This window comes from Vespula pensylvanica, chromosome 9, assembly GCF_014466175.1.
Source record: "Vespula pensylvanica isolate Volc-1 chromosome 9, ASM1446617v1, whole genome shotgun sequence".
NCBI classification, from domain to species: Eukaryota; Metazoa; Arthropoda; class Insecta; order Hymenoptera; family Vespidae; genus Vespula; species Vespula pensylvanica.
This window is the reverse complement of record NC_057693.1, coordinates 4,937,862-4,952,112: the sequence shown is the minus strand read 5'-3', so window position 1 is coordinate 4,952,112 and position 14,251 is coordinate 4,937,862. Positions and strand designations below refer to the sequence as shown.

At 36.4% G+C, this 14,251-nt stretch overlaps 1 protein-coding gene across 6 annotated transcripts in view; it reads right to left on the bottom strand.

Moving 5' to 3' along the window:
* LOC122631639 (protein tyrosine phosphatase type IVA 1) overlaps window positions 1-14,251 on the bottom strand; it is a 39,850-nt gene that overhangs the window by 4,515 nt on the left and 21,084 nt on the right. For 2 of the 6 annotated variants that reach the window (XM_043817581.1, XM_043817583.1), the window contains exon 1: window positions 9,613-10,313. The exons of 2 other annotated variants lie outside the window; for them this stretch is intronic. The gene's annotated coding sequence lies outside the window, so the exon portion shown is untranslated. Of the gene's footprint in view, window positions 1-8,048; window positions 8,203-9,612; window positions 10,314-14,251 lie in introns of those variants that run through there. 2 more of the 6 variants (XM_043817582.1, XM_043817585.1) reach the window with 1 other exon arrangement.

Here is a 14,251-nt window from a genome sequence, read left to right as displayed (position 1 = left end):
AAAAAAAAAAGGAAGAAAAAGAAAAGAAAAAAGAAAGATCAGGAGGAGGGTTGCGGTATGTTCCTTCAAGCGAGCCAGCGTCACGCTCTTTAAAAACGATCCAGAAGAGAAAAAAGATTCACTGAGATCAACCTAGAAACCTACTTCAGGTTCAACCCGTTTAAACGTGAGCGAAAACGTATACGCAGCGTAAGTTGCCGTCTCTCGTCCCCATTATCGACACACATCACACTCGTTGCATTCGAGGAGCAATCACTTTTCCTTTTTTTTCCCTCTGTCTCTCTCTCTCTCTCTCTATCTCTCTCTCTTTCTCTCTCTGTCTGTCTGTCTCTCTCTCTCTCTTTCCGTTCTCAACTCCCCCTATTTTCTATTCTTCCTGCAATCGTGATTTTATTAAATTTCACAGACGCGACGCCGTCTCGCACAGAAACATCCATCCATCCATCCATCCATCTAACCATCCATCTATCCATCCATCCATCCTTTTCTTGTCGCCATCATCTATTTAAATCTGAAGTAGGATTTTGATTTCGACGACAAGATGCGTTTTCCGAACTGTATTTCACGGGTTTTTCCCGTTTAAACTTGTTTAAAAACCTAGTTCTAGAAACGTAGAAAGACAGAGAGAGAAAAAGAGAGAGAAAAAAAATAAAAGAAAAAAGATCAAGATCGAGATACATACGTAGAATGTTAAAGAAGATAATTTTTTTTTTATTTTTTTTTCTCTTTTCGTCATCGACGTATGTGTATATATATACACATATACACATATAATATATATATATATAAAATATATACACATATATTATATATATATATATATATATATATATATATATATATAACACCGACTCGATATATATCGATGTATGAGGTAATGCTCTAAGTATGCGCATCGATGTATTTTTGTTTGGGTATCCCTGTCCAAAGATAAACGCGTTGAAAGTACACACAGAATGAAAGAGAGAGAGACAGAGAGAGAGAGAGAGAGAGAGAGAGAAGTACTTACATACATATATATATATTTATATATATATATATATAAGTGCACCTAATACAAACAAACACGTGCATACGATAAACACATTAAATTCTCCATCGAAGATATGAGTACACACGGAAGGATACACGTGTAATGGACGGAATCAATTATCGATCGGAGGAGACAGATTTCCCTCTCTCCCTTTCTTTTTCTTTCTCGATTGTACGATGAATAATATGTGGGGTAAATAAGACATACACATGTAAATCTTTCGACGTTCGATGCATCTTGCAAGATGGTAGGTAAAGGATGTTGCAACTATCGTTTCTACGAAGACTCTTCGAATCTGTTTCACATTCCGTTCGAAACGCATTAACGTCTCCCGATCGTTGCATTAATCTTTTAGAAGAAAATTACTTTCTATTAATAGTAACGTAAATTATTACGAGATAATATCACGCAAAAAATGTTAGAAATATTTCGATAAAGTATAGATTATTTTCTATTAACATTATCGTAAATTATTACGAGAAGATATAAATTATAACGATGTTACGATATATAAATAATATCTCGATAAAGAATTAATATATCATATTCGAGTAATTACAATTTCTTACGATTAATTACAGGTATCGTTCAAGTATTACGACGCTAAACGTAGAAGGTCGATAAAAACAGTTCGTCCTGAAGACTGCAAAAGGCGAAGAGAGACTCGACTCGTGGGTCGCCGCCAAGTTGATTGCCTTTCTTATAAAGAAACCCTTTAACGAGATAGAGAGACGAATGGAGAGAGGGAAAAAGAGAGAGAGAGAGAGAGAGAGACAAACAGAGAATGTATACGTGTGTGTAGTTCAAGAAGACAATGAAGATTCATTAACGCCACGTTTGGTCGACGTACGTCAACGCATACCATAAGCAATCACATTAAAAATGCATTGAACTTTTACAACGAAATAGAATCGTCGATTAAAAACGATAAATTTTTGATTGGAACGATTGCGAAAGACAAGAACAAAAGCGAAACAATCGCGTTCTTATTCTCGTTCTTCCACTTTGCGACGATGGCTTGCCAACAGAAAGAAAATTCTAAAGAAAATGTATTTCTTCTGCTGCTAGGCGGTGCGCGTAACGCACGCCACCCACACTTTTCGTACCGAGACTTTAATCCGCTTTAAATTGCCATGCTTGAAATGGCACCTGTCTCTCATGCAACGAGCTACGTATTCTCGTCCGATTTAGCTCAAAACAAAATGAGATTCGTCCTATTCGTTCGTTCTTTACTTATCTCCTAGCGAGAGAAAGGACAAAGAAAAATGTGGAACGTTCTAAGAAAAGAAAATCAAACTCGGCGTATTCGTTCGTTCGTCCTTCCTTTTTTCTTTTCTTTTTGATGATATCGCGAGACCGCAAAATCGAGGAAAGAAGAACGATTTATAACGATCCTCGACGTTTATATACGAATGTCTATTTAATCGGAATAAAAATGATTTCAATTTTCTGCCAAACCTGGATCAAATTAAGAGACAGGATCGTATTTTCTCGGAGCTTTCTTTATCTTTGTTAATATCGAGACGATAACGCGAAAGAATCGCGTCGATTTAAGATTATTACTCTGGACAGGCACAACGATGCGTGTATTCGATATACACCCATCCGCACGTTGTTAAAATGCCGATCGTCGATGCAAAAGGCGAAAGTAAAGGCGTACGGTAATAATAAACAATGGACTGAAGAACGGCACCGTACGAAGCGTAATTTCTTTTCGAACGAAGAAGAAAAACATTGAATGATATCTTATCGAAGAGTCAACGTGCAGAAACTCAAAGTAAATATGTATTCATTTTCTTTTTTTTTTTTTTAATTGAATCGAAATAATCTAGTCTACATACGTATATACATACATATTAAACGATCGGAACTTTATCATCGATCGAAGAAGAAATTTTGATCGAGATCGATCAATGACCTTGACTCTTGCGACAATTTTATCAGACAAATCTCTGCAAATTTTTCGTTTGTTTTGTTTTTCTTTCCTTATAAAATCGCGCGATCGTCACGAAGGTCGATAAAGCGTACGAATATAATGTACACGAAAGAGAATGTAGAATGAATAGTAAACAAAAGATTTTATTTACGCGAAGCTAGATATATATCAGTGGCAACTCATTCGCTCGATGTAATTGATTTATTACACGTCACCTAGTCAACTTTTGATTCGAAGTTCTTCCTCTCTCTCTCTCTCTCTCTCTCTCTCTTTTGCAAAATATAGATCTCAAAACTGCCGAGAGAGAGAGACGTACGCCAAAAGCAATTGGTCTCCGATCTTGCGTCATTCCACGATGTTGTAATTAAGCTATACTCAAAGCGATGAAAGAAACATAAGAATTCGATTATTGTTAAACCATATCGTTGAAGAGAACATAGTTGCGGCTTGGAGAATTTCACAATTGAAAAGTTTATTATTAACACGTGAGAACACGATTAACGATTCACGCCCATTCTCGGTAACAATACGATCGGTTATAAGAAAACCATCAGGGGTCGAAGGTCGATATCACGTCGTAAAAGATTTATCGAAGAGTAATACGTCGAGGGAGCGTTTAACTCTAAACGGTTATAAATCGGACGTTAGTAACGAAGTAGAAATGGCATGGAATCGAGGAGCGTGATGTTTAGAGCAATTTTACGGGTAAACCTTTTTGCGATTAAACAATGGGAGAACACGAGATGGATTCCGTGACATAAGGAAAAGGTCTTTTTCGTTGCATCCAAGCGCACCGAGAACGAGTGCACCGAGAAATTAGAATGAAAGGAAAATGAAAGGGAAAACGAAAAAAGAAAAGAAAAAAAGAGAGAGAGAGAGAGAGATAGAGAGAAAAGAATCGCGTGCGTGTGACTCCGTCTGATCGTCTCGTGAAATAAATATTAAAAGAAGGAAAAATAAAAAGGAAAAGAGAAAGAAATAGCTTCGCGCAAAAGTTTTTCGTCGTACGAAGGAATCCCACGTTTATTCGTCGCACGATTCTTAGCAAGATTTACAAAAGTCAAGTTAAATTTATTACCTTTGCGTTCTTCAACTACAGTTACAATACCGAACGCGAAATACTTTTATTGACTTCATTATTCCTTAACGTCGAGTACACGACAGAGCCGAAGCCAATAAATAGCTCTCGATGAAGTTAAATTATTAGCTTGATTTGTTGCTCTTACAGGAATGAAATAAGAAGAGTAATAAAAGAGTTAAAGGAATAAATAATAATATCGATCACGCGAAAAGTTTACATACCCGGCACAACATTGTTCAGCACGTTGTTCATCTTCTTATCTAATTTTTATGCACGTTCAATACTCGTTTTTTTTTTTTTATAGACAACCACGAACATTTTTTCGAGGTATAAACGTTAGTGGAAAATTTATCAGGTTATTAAAATTAATCGTTGTTAGTAATCGTTACTTTCGTACAATTTATACCTGCTAAAATAAATACTATCGATGATTATCGTTTCCGAGTCGGACGAGTGAATTTTTTTTTTCTTTTTTTTTTTTTTTTAAGATCACGTTTTAACATAACACGTCCATATTTGTACGTCGCGTCGTGCAAACAACGGTCTCTATAGCTGCGAAGTATTATTTGACGCGACACTTGGCATGATTTTCAAAGTTTAGCACATCCGTCAAAATATCCGCGTTCCGTAGAAGCATCCTTTTTCAATCCTTCGTTCGAATACTTCCGCTACGAAACGAATTGTTCCGAAAGGATGGAAATGAAAACGATGCATCGATTTTATTGCATCGAGGGTTAATAGATATTCTCTCTCTCTCTCTCTCACACACACACACACACACACTCTTTTTATCGTCCGCAAGTTTTCTATATAAAGCGCGTGAAACGGATTTGTCCTTGTACGGCGTCAGTGTCGTCGAATTAATCTCTGCAGTACCCGTGGTAACCGATAAGTTTACGGCAACGATACGTCAACGTTATTACATTCGAAATCGAAAATGGTTTCTTTTCTTTTCTTGTCGTTCTTTTTTTATTTGTTTAATTTTTTTTTTTTTTACAACGTAGATATAATTTATAATCAATATCATATTTTCATTATTATTAATAACGTACACGTTCGAGTTGGGAGTAACGGGAAGCGTACATCATAATTTACATCGTATAAACACGTAACTCGAACTTAAACACGTAACTCAAGGACTAGTTACATACTCTGTAGAGCTCGAGTTACGTGTAAACGTAACACGTTCGACAAAACCCAACTACTGGGAGAGAATTTACAGTTTAAATGATCTATGGAGGAATCTAAATGTTTCACCATTATTAACGTTTCTATGCAATTTCGATAATAACATAATTTCGTTATCGATTGAAATCGAGAATTGCATCGAGAAAAATTTATAAATATCGATATATATTTTCATCGTCGATCTTTTTATTGAAAATAATATCGAATGAAGCGACGACTCGGAGCAAAATTAATATCTAAAACGTTCACCCGTGCAAATCATACGTTTCCGGTAAATCGCGCGACAAAACGAACAATGTTTTTAAATATAAATGATAAACTATAGAATTTAGATCGATGAGATTTCGAAGGATCATATAATATACGATGATCGGTCCCTCCGTTAACAAGCTTCACGAGGGTACTGTTGTTCTTTTGAGCGTACTCCCGACAAGGTCGATCGTTTCTCGAGATACGTTCTTATAATGTCTCTCACTCCCCTTCTCTTCTTTCCTCTCCTCTCACTTTACTCGCTTTCATACATATAGCACTCGCAGGTGCATGCTCAAGGTGTTCGACTTGGGTGTCTAATGAACGAGACCTTGGTGTCACGAGTGGATTTCTCTTCTGACATAAGTCGACTCGAAGTAAGGATCAAATATGATGATTCGAGAAGAACGATAACTTTTTTTCTCTTTTTTATTTTACTTACGTTTTCAAATTTATGACGATTAATCGCTATATAATTTTTAACATTGAAATATGATAATTATCAAATCGTTAATTAATTAACAAAAAAGAATATTATGTCGATCAAATATCTATCTATTTATCTATCTATCTATTTACCTATCTATCTATCTATCCTTTTTTTATCGCATGGGTCATGATCCAAAAATATAAATAAAACTGTCTCTTCTTCTTCTTCTTCTTCTTCTTCTTCTTCCTTCTCTCGAGTGATGTTCCTACCAGTCACGCGTTCGAGAGACTACGTATTAAAAATAAAGAAAGCGTCGCGAAGCAGGTGACTTTGTCTCTTATTACGTCGATAGAAAATCATGCGACTGATCGATAGTAAATAATTACTAAAGGATGTAACAATTCGTTCGTTCGTTCGTTATAATTAAGGATCTACGGTTTAATGGAATCGATGTTACAAATCGCGACGCCATTAAATCGGTTGCTGACAAACTGGCTATGTAACGATCATACCGCCGTGGAATAAAGTTATCACGAGGAATTTAGTTCACTGCGGTGACGCGGGAAAGTTGACGGCCCATAAAAGAGGAGAACGAACGTGCAAGGCGCATGAAAAAGATGTACACCGTTGAAAGTATTATACGTTCTTAGAGAGACAGAGAGAGAGAGACAGAGAGAGACATTAAGCGATTATTTTCACCAACTACTTTTTTTCTCTCTCTCTCTCTCTTTCTTTTTTTTTTCTTTTTCCCCCTCACCTCTCCTTTCTTTTCATTCAAATTCTTTCTCGCAACTCCCTTGAAAACGATTCAACGTGAAGGAATCCGACGACTATAAATTTTTGTGACTTCCTTCCGATTTTCTACAAACTTGCATTATTAGTCCTCATAATCAGTCCGTGCGCCCTAATGAAATCCTTCCAAGTTCTTCGCATAACGCGATAATAGTCTGAATAATATTACATAAGCTTCTTAACGAGCAGCTAGCGTGTTCCTACTTTATTCACTGCTATTAGCTCGAGTATGCCAGTCGGATACTTAAAGCTTTTCCACGGTACTAAACTCGTTCCTTCTTATTCCATCTCGAAAAGCTTCAAAAAAAGCAAAAAAAAAAAAAAAATAGAAAGAAAGAAAGAAAAAAGATACCTGTCGTAAATAGTAGAGTCATGTTATTCTAATCATTTTTTTTTTTTTTTAACATGCAACGATTTATTAAGCGTTTCTCGTGCCTGGAGAGAAAATGTTTTATTACTTTGGAAAAAAAGGGAAAGAATAAATAAATAAATAAGTAAATAAATAAATAAATCATAAAGAGAGAAGAAAATTTTAGTGTAAATTAAAGCTAATTTTAATTTCGATACCGAACTATAATGATCACGTTGGAGAAATACTCGTGACTCTTTGTCGTCAGAGTGTGTAATTCGATAAGAACGACCACACTGGTTAATCCGTTTGATGTTATGAAAACAGAATCGGATAAACATTTATGTTGGCCGAGTAGATGTTACCAACAAACATCAACCTCCGATATGTTCTCCCATTGTGTTGATTGTTCCATTTAATTTATTAAAAATATCCATCTTTTGCATATCGAAAAAAATAAAAAAAATAATAAAGAAATCAACAAAATATACATTAAAACATCGTCGAACGATAAACTCGAGGAAAAACAATATAATAAACTAAGTTCTTAGCGATTATTTCTTTAAAGGACATCGGAAAAATTCTATTTGCTATTCAAGGAACGTCAACTACGACGTTCTTTTATCGAAATGTCACTCACGCGAGTGTACCACGACGTATTACAACTTACTATTTCCGTATAAAGTACTCGTTAAGTTACATAAGATTGAAAATCAAATGTAACGAATCCAAACGTATAGAAGAGGACGTACAAAATTTTTTCCTCCTCCTTTTCTTTCTTTTTCTTTTTCTTTTCATTCTCTTTTCCTTTCGACGAAACGTTTTGACAATAACGATTAAAACGATCTCAAACTGGAATGATAAGTCGAGTTAACGAGAGAAAAAAAAAATGTGAAAAAGAAAAATTTCAAGAGAGAAAAAGAGAAAAACGTAGAAAATGGAAATGTGTTACACGTTAGAAAAGAGATAAAAAATCAGATCTTTACATACGCATTCAAAAATATTTCAGCCACAGTTGTAAGAACAAAGAGTGGAGAATAAGATGATATCCGCGTGCCAAAGCGTTCACCAATGTCAAAGAAGGAAGGTGCGCTCTCGATCTTCGTATGATCTTGCGCGATGGACTCGCGGTATGAAATACGGATATTAAGAGAGAGAAAGAGAGAGAGAGAGAGAGAGAGAGAGAGAGAGAGAGAGAGAGAGAATCGAAACGCAAACGCGCCACGTGACTAAGTCTGGCGCCACGAATGGCAACGCATCGTTCTATCTCGATATTCTTTTTACTAGTTCTTTTCTTTTCTTTTCTTTTTTTTTTTTTTTTTTAATTTCTCTTTTGTAACTTTTAATTTTATTTTCTCTCTTAAGCAACAGTAAGAACGATCTCGCGTGAAACTCTACGGAATATTTCTACAATATATATTTGTCATACGAAATTTAAGTGAGAAATAATTCTTCGAAAAGAAAAGAAGAAAAAAAGAAAATGTTTCCCGCCTTAAGGAATAGATTATTCATTCGAAAGTAATGAACACTTTGTAGAAAAACGATAACTCAAATTGAATTTAGCCGCGCAATGAGAATCGTTACCAACCAACTTCAGACTTCTGCCAGAGTGGCGCCCATACCCGAAAGAAGAAGGGTTCAAATGTCATGGCTTACGAGTAAACGAGCTAACTCGGGGACACGTCTCTTTATAAAACGAAATCGTTGACCCGTACCTCCACCTCCCAAAGATTTTCTTCTATTTATAACTTTCGATTATATTTAACAAGACAAAAGTTAATGGATTAATTAAACCTACGAGCCTTCGACTCGTCGACGATGTATACAAAAATTTCATTTTTTAATCCAAGACGTTAGATCTATTATTACGATAATCGCCAAGATTTTTCTTTTTAATTAAACGAAAATTCAAAATTTACGAAAGCTATAGAAACAATGGTTAACCTCAAAATGGCACTTGTTTGAAACCAAAAGGGGTTAAGGTCTCGCTTTCTCTCTCTCTCTCTCTCTCTCTCTCTCTCTCTCTCTCTCTCTCTCTCTCTCTCTCTCTCTCTCTCTTTTTCTGTTAGTCTTTTTATCTTACTTTCTATAATCGTATACCCAATGTTTTTCTTTCTAAATAAAGATTATACAGGTTCAAGAAAGATACATACTCTGTCGATACCGTTCAATGATAATAATTGTATGGAAAGAAACTAAAACACATACACACGCACATACACTCAAATACTTATGCACTCACTCCTACACATAGAAAATATCGGAAGTCCGGGTTAACACGCACGTGTGCGCGGGAATAGTACTCCTTATCTTTTCTTAAAAACTATAGCTTCCTCTTCCCCCTCCCTCCCTCTCTCTCTGCTCTTAATTTTACCATCGCATTATTTTTTTCAACGAAATAGAAAAAAAGAGAAGAAAATAAATAAATAAATAAATAAATAAATAAACAAAAATGAATAATAGGAAACAAAATTAAAAAAAAAATTGATTAATTAATTAATTAATTAATTAATTAATTAATTAATTATTACTAATTTTGCGAACGATCACTTACAGCATTACTTCGAAGTCACATTCTAGGAGCGTTCGAGACGCTCTCTTCCAAATATCTTCCAGGACTAGGCTGCGTACTTCACGTTTGGTCCTCGTTTCGTTGACGATAACGCGAGATTTGTGGAACAAAATTGCCGAAGAACTATATACACGATGATTGACTACCGATGGCAATCGGCAAGGTTAGAACACGATCAAAGAAAAGTAAGGAAACGAACAAAAATATGTATATATATATATATATATATATATATATATATTTAACTAAACGCACAGAAGGAAGACCCACGAGAGAATGAGAACGATACGTGCTGAACGAAAGACGACGAGGCACTGTGAACGGCCGCGGACACCGGTGATTGGTCGATCGGGGAGTTTCGGTATGCGCGATTTTCTTTTTCGCTATGAGAGAGAGATATTCGATTGTTTCGTTCGACTCTTTCACTCTTTTTCCGTAAAGAGAGAGACACAAGAGAAGAAGGTAACTTGTTTGCTTGCTTGCTCGCTCGTTCGCTCTTTCTCTTCTCTTCTCTTCTCTCTCTCTCTCTCTCTCTCTTTCTCTCGTGACGGTCGCGTTGAATCTGGGCCAGCAGTGGCGCGCCGACGAAAATAGAACGGCGTCGAGACAGCTCCAACACCCTCTTTCTCTCTTTCCACGGCACTATTACTTCTGACACTCTCTCACAGTCAACGTACACGTACGTACTAGCTACGTCTGTAAGCGTACGTAGATCTCGCGCCGTACATCTTCCCCCACTCCTACCGAGCACCGTCGCTCACTCTATCGGCAGTCACACTCAACGACCGTGACGCGCGAGCCGCTCGGAGACTGCGGCCACCAATCGGAATGCGAGTTGCTACGTGTTCCTCGTGACGTCACGGCTGACCCTACCGACCGATACAAACAATGCTCGAGTACGAACAAGTGTACGATGCTTTAACTCCTCCTCCTCCTCCTCCCCTCTCCCTATCCATCTACTTACCTACCTACCCTTCTGTCTCTCTCCCTCCTTAACTCCGTCCCGTGTAAATCTCCCCATATGTACTTTATATGTGTGTGTGTGTGTGTGTGTGTCTTCCTCTTTTCCGATTTTATCAAATGAGATATTCTTATTATGCAGGCATAAATTTTATTTAGATTCGGTGTTGTTTTACGTGATCGTGTGAATTATGATATTTTTCAACGTTAAAGTAAAACGATACTCGATGCGTCACGTTTTGAATGAGTCAACGATTCCAACGAGATTCAAAGTGCACACGTATATACGTATACGAATATACTGGATGTTCAAGAAATATGACACGAGAAAGGTATACTTTTTTCTGACGTAGACGAACGGAGCAAGAGTAATTCCATAACTCGAAGGAGAGTCGAAGAAAAAGTCCGGTAAACATAGATACGTACGTATTTAGTTAAGTAATTCGGCAAAAATGTTGATTACGTCCGTCCGCGATACTTTGTTGTTTTGTGCCAAGTTAGGTCAACTGCCGTTAATTAACGTATCTATTTTTTCGAGGTCGTTTACCCCCGATCTATACAGGAACGAACGAAACTAGTTTTCGTTTAATGCCAAGTTTGAGCGAAAACGAGTCCAAAGGGGATAAAGTGTCAGGGTTAATAGATCAACCGCTGGCTCCTCCTTGATTCGGTCATTCTGCGGATCCGCGGGAACAATGTTAACCGGGAGAAATTTATAGCCGCGGAAATATATACGAGCTTTCCTTCGTATAGCGAGAGAACGAGAACGTATGTACTTGGATACGTACGTACCTACGTATACGTATCTATACGTAGAAACGTGTAACCTGGCGTACTTTGAAGATTAGTCACGTTTTCGTTACAAATATACCAGGTATACACACCTGTGGTCGGTCGGTGCATTTACAAGATATACATTTTCCACAATGTCAACGCGACTACAACTTTAGAAGAAGCACCCAGCATGTCTGTAGATTCTCCAAGAGTAAAGAAGAAATAAAAGAAAAGAAAAAGAAGGGTCGTCGTTTATTCCTTCGATAATACCTGCACCTCGTTTTTCCATTCATATTGTTAGAAAATTCGACCCTTGGAAAATCCGTCCTTACCGTATATACCTGTATATTAACAATACATTTCGTATTTCCCCGAGAAATATAGAAATAATAAGGATAATAAAATTTACGATATCTGTAATCTTTTACTTGAACGATTGTTCTGTGATTTTAAAAGTGATTTAACAACGACGAGAAATACATGTTTACCTGTTAACAATTACTCGTAATAAATCTATTGCAAAAGCTTCGATGAATAACTAAACTTAGATTTTCTTTTAATACCCGATGAGTAAGAAGAGCTATAAACGATTTCTACTTTTTTTGTTCGCTTAGAAAATCTTCTTTTGAAATATTTTTCTCTTAAGATAATTTCGTACATTCTTATTTATTTTTCGAGTTGAAACGTTAAGAAAATATATTTCTAAGAGTCATTAGGACCAACCTTCGTGCATTCCTGCGTGGGTTTGGGTTTTTCTTTTCTTCCTTTCTATTACCATAATCCATCAAATGTCAATCCAATAAAAATGTTTCATGAATGACAAACGTAGCTATGACAAATCTGACATTTCGAGAATGGTGGCTCGACAATTTGCACAAATATTTCGGAATATTAAGCTTCTACTATGGAACACCGCACGAATTTCAGTCGCGTTCTTCTTATCGATTTATGCATTGCGAGGAGATTTGAATTAATTCTAAGTTATCACGTTCCGTATTTCCCTAGTTAATCTTCTCGAGTTACGACGATCGTTTGCTTTTAAGACCTTGTCAAAGTATTTCGGACGTATTTCTGACTCTTTTTTTTTCTTTCTCTTTTTCTCTCTCTCCCTCTTTTTTTCTTTTTTCTTTTAAGCGACTGTTCGCCGTATCCACGAGAAACAAAGAGCAAAATCTAAAATTCTTTAGTCGACCTGTGGGTTATAAAAAGTGAGATTAAAATAAACTAACGGCAGATTTAATCTTGTCGGATCTCTCATCTCGTCTGTCAGATACTCGTTCTCATTCTCCTAGCTCGTTCCAGTCTCAGAAAAGGAGATTACGTTCGCACAATCTACTGTGCTTGTTGACCAGTGTTCATTCCTATTCTAGAATACACGATTTTCTCTAGAATTTTAGCAAAATTCCTTTCGTTTAGTCACATACTATTGTATATTCCTTAACGTTATGCAGCAACTTGTGGATATACAAAAAAAAAAAAAAGAAAAAAGAGGTAAGGATAAAAATCAAATTACATGATTTTACATTCTCGATTTACGTATCTATTATATACGTATATATATATACGTATCTATAGTAATATAAGATGAATATTGCTTTCGCAAAACGAGTGAAACTCTATTCTTATGAATTCTAATCGTTATTTCGTTCTACCAGCAATGACGAAACGTTCTCTCGACATGGAATGGTCTAAGTGATGTTTCTAGGACAATTGATTTTTTTATTAATGAAAGATGGAGGAAGAGAGAAAGACAGAGACAGAGAAAGAGAGAGAGAGAGAGAGAGAGAGAGAGAGAGACAAAAAAAAAAGAAAAAGATATATGCATGGGAAATTACACATCTTGGACCGAAAACTCGTCGAGCTGGAAAAGAGTGGGCTCGAGTATCGTTAAAATAACCAATGGACACATGAGTTATGGACCTTCCTGGAAAGCGTCGAGTCTCGGTAAAAGGTCAGGGTCGTCGATACGTCGAACAGCTGGCTAACGATTTTCAAAAGAAGACTAAAGAGAAAGAGAGATAGACATATATATATATATATATATATATATATATATATATATATATATATATAGAGAGAGAGAGAGAAAGAGAGAAAGAAAAGAGAGAGGAAAAAAGAAAAGAAAATAAAAATAAAAATTGCAGCGGAAGAGTCTACTTCCGTGGACTCGTCTAAAAAAGAAAAAAAGAAAAAAATTGCGGGTCGTCGCAATTAAGGTAGTATCAGACGATAATTAAATTCGAGACAATCGGAGAAAAAAACATATTACGGTGTAACAGCATCCGACAATCAGTAGTCGAATCAATTCTAATTAATTCGCGACAAAGTCGAATAATTGATGTGATGTGATAAATAATTGATAGAATTTTCTGTTTCGATAAGAATGGTAAGAGATTAACGTTTTAAATCTCCTCCTCCTCCATCTTACTTTTTTCTATTCGATCGCATCGAAAAGTTTTCGAAAGCAAGATTTTCTCTTCCTCGATCGTTCGACTCGAGCAATCGTAGAAGCCATCGTTGTAAGAAAAACGTAATTTCGAGACGTGCAAGCGTATCGGTTCTTCTTCTCGAACCGACAGAGTTTTCAGGGAAGCTCGATGTTCAACAAGTATGCCCGGACAAGAAAGAGAGAGAGAGAGAGAGAGAGAGAGAGAGATAGAGAGAAGGAGAGAATAGAAAATAGAATTCCGTTGCTTGTAAGAGAGAACTCCCTCGCTTCTTCCTTTCAACTTTTTTTTTTCTTTTATTTCTTCATCCATCTATCCTCTTTCTCTCTTCAAAATGTCATCGTCGTTCACCATTCAGACCGAGAGTCCAAGTTCCAAGAGCAAAGTGTATTCGAGTTGTCACTACGAGTGTCCAATAAAATACTCCAGAATCGAGAAAT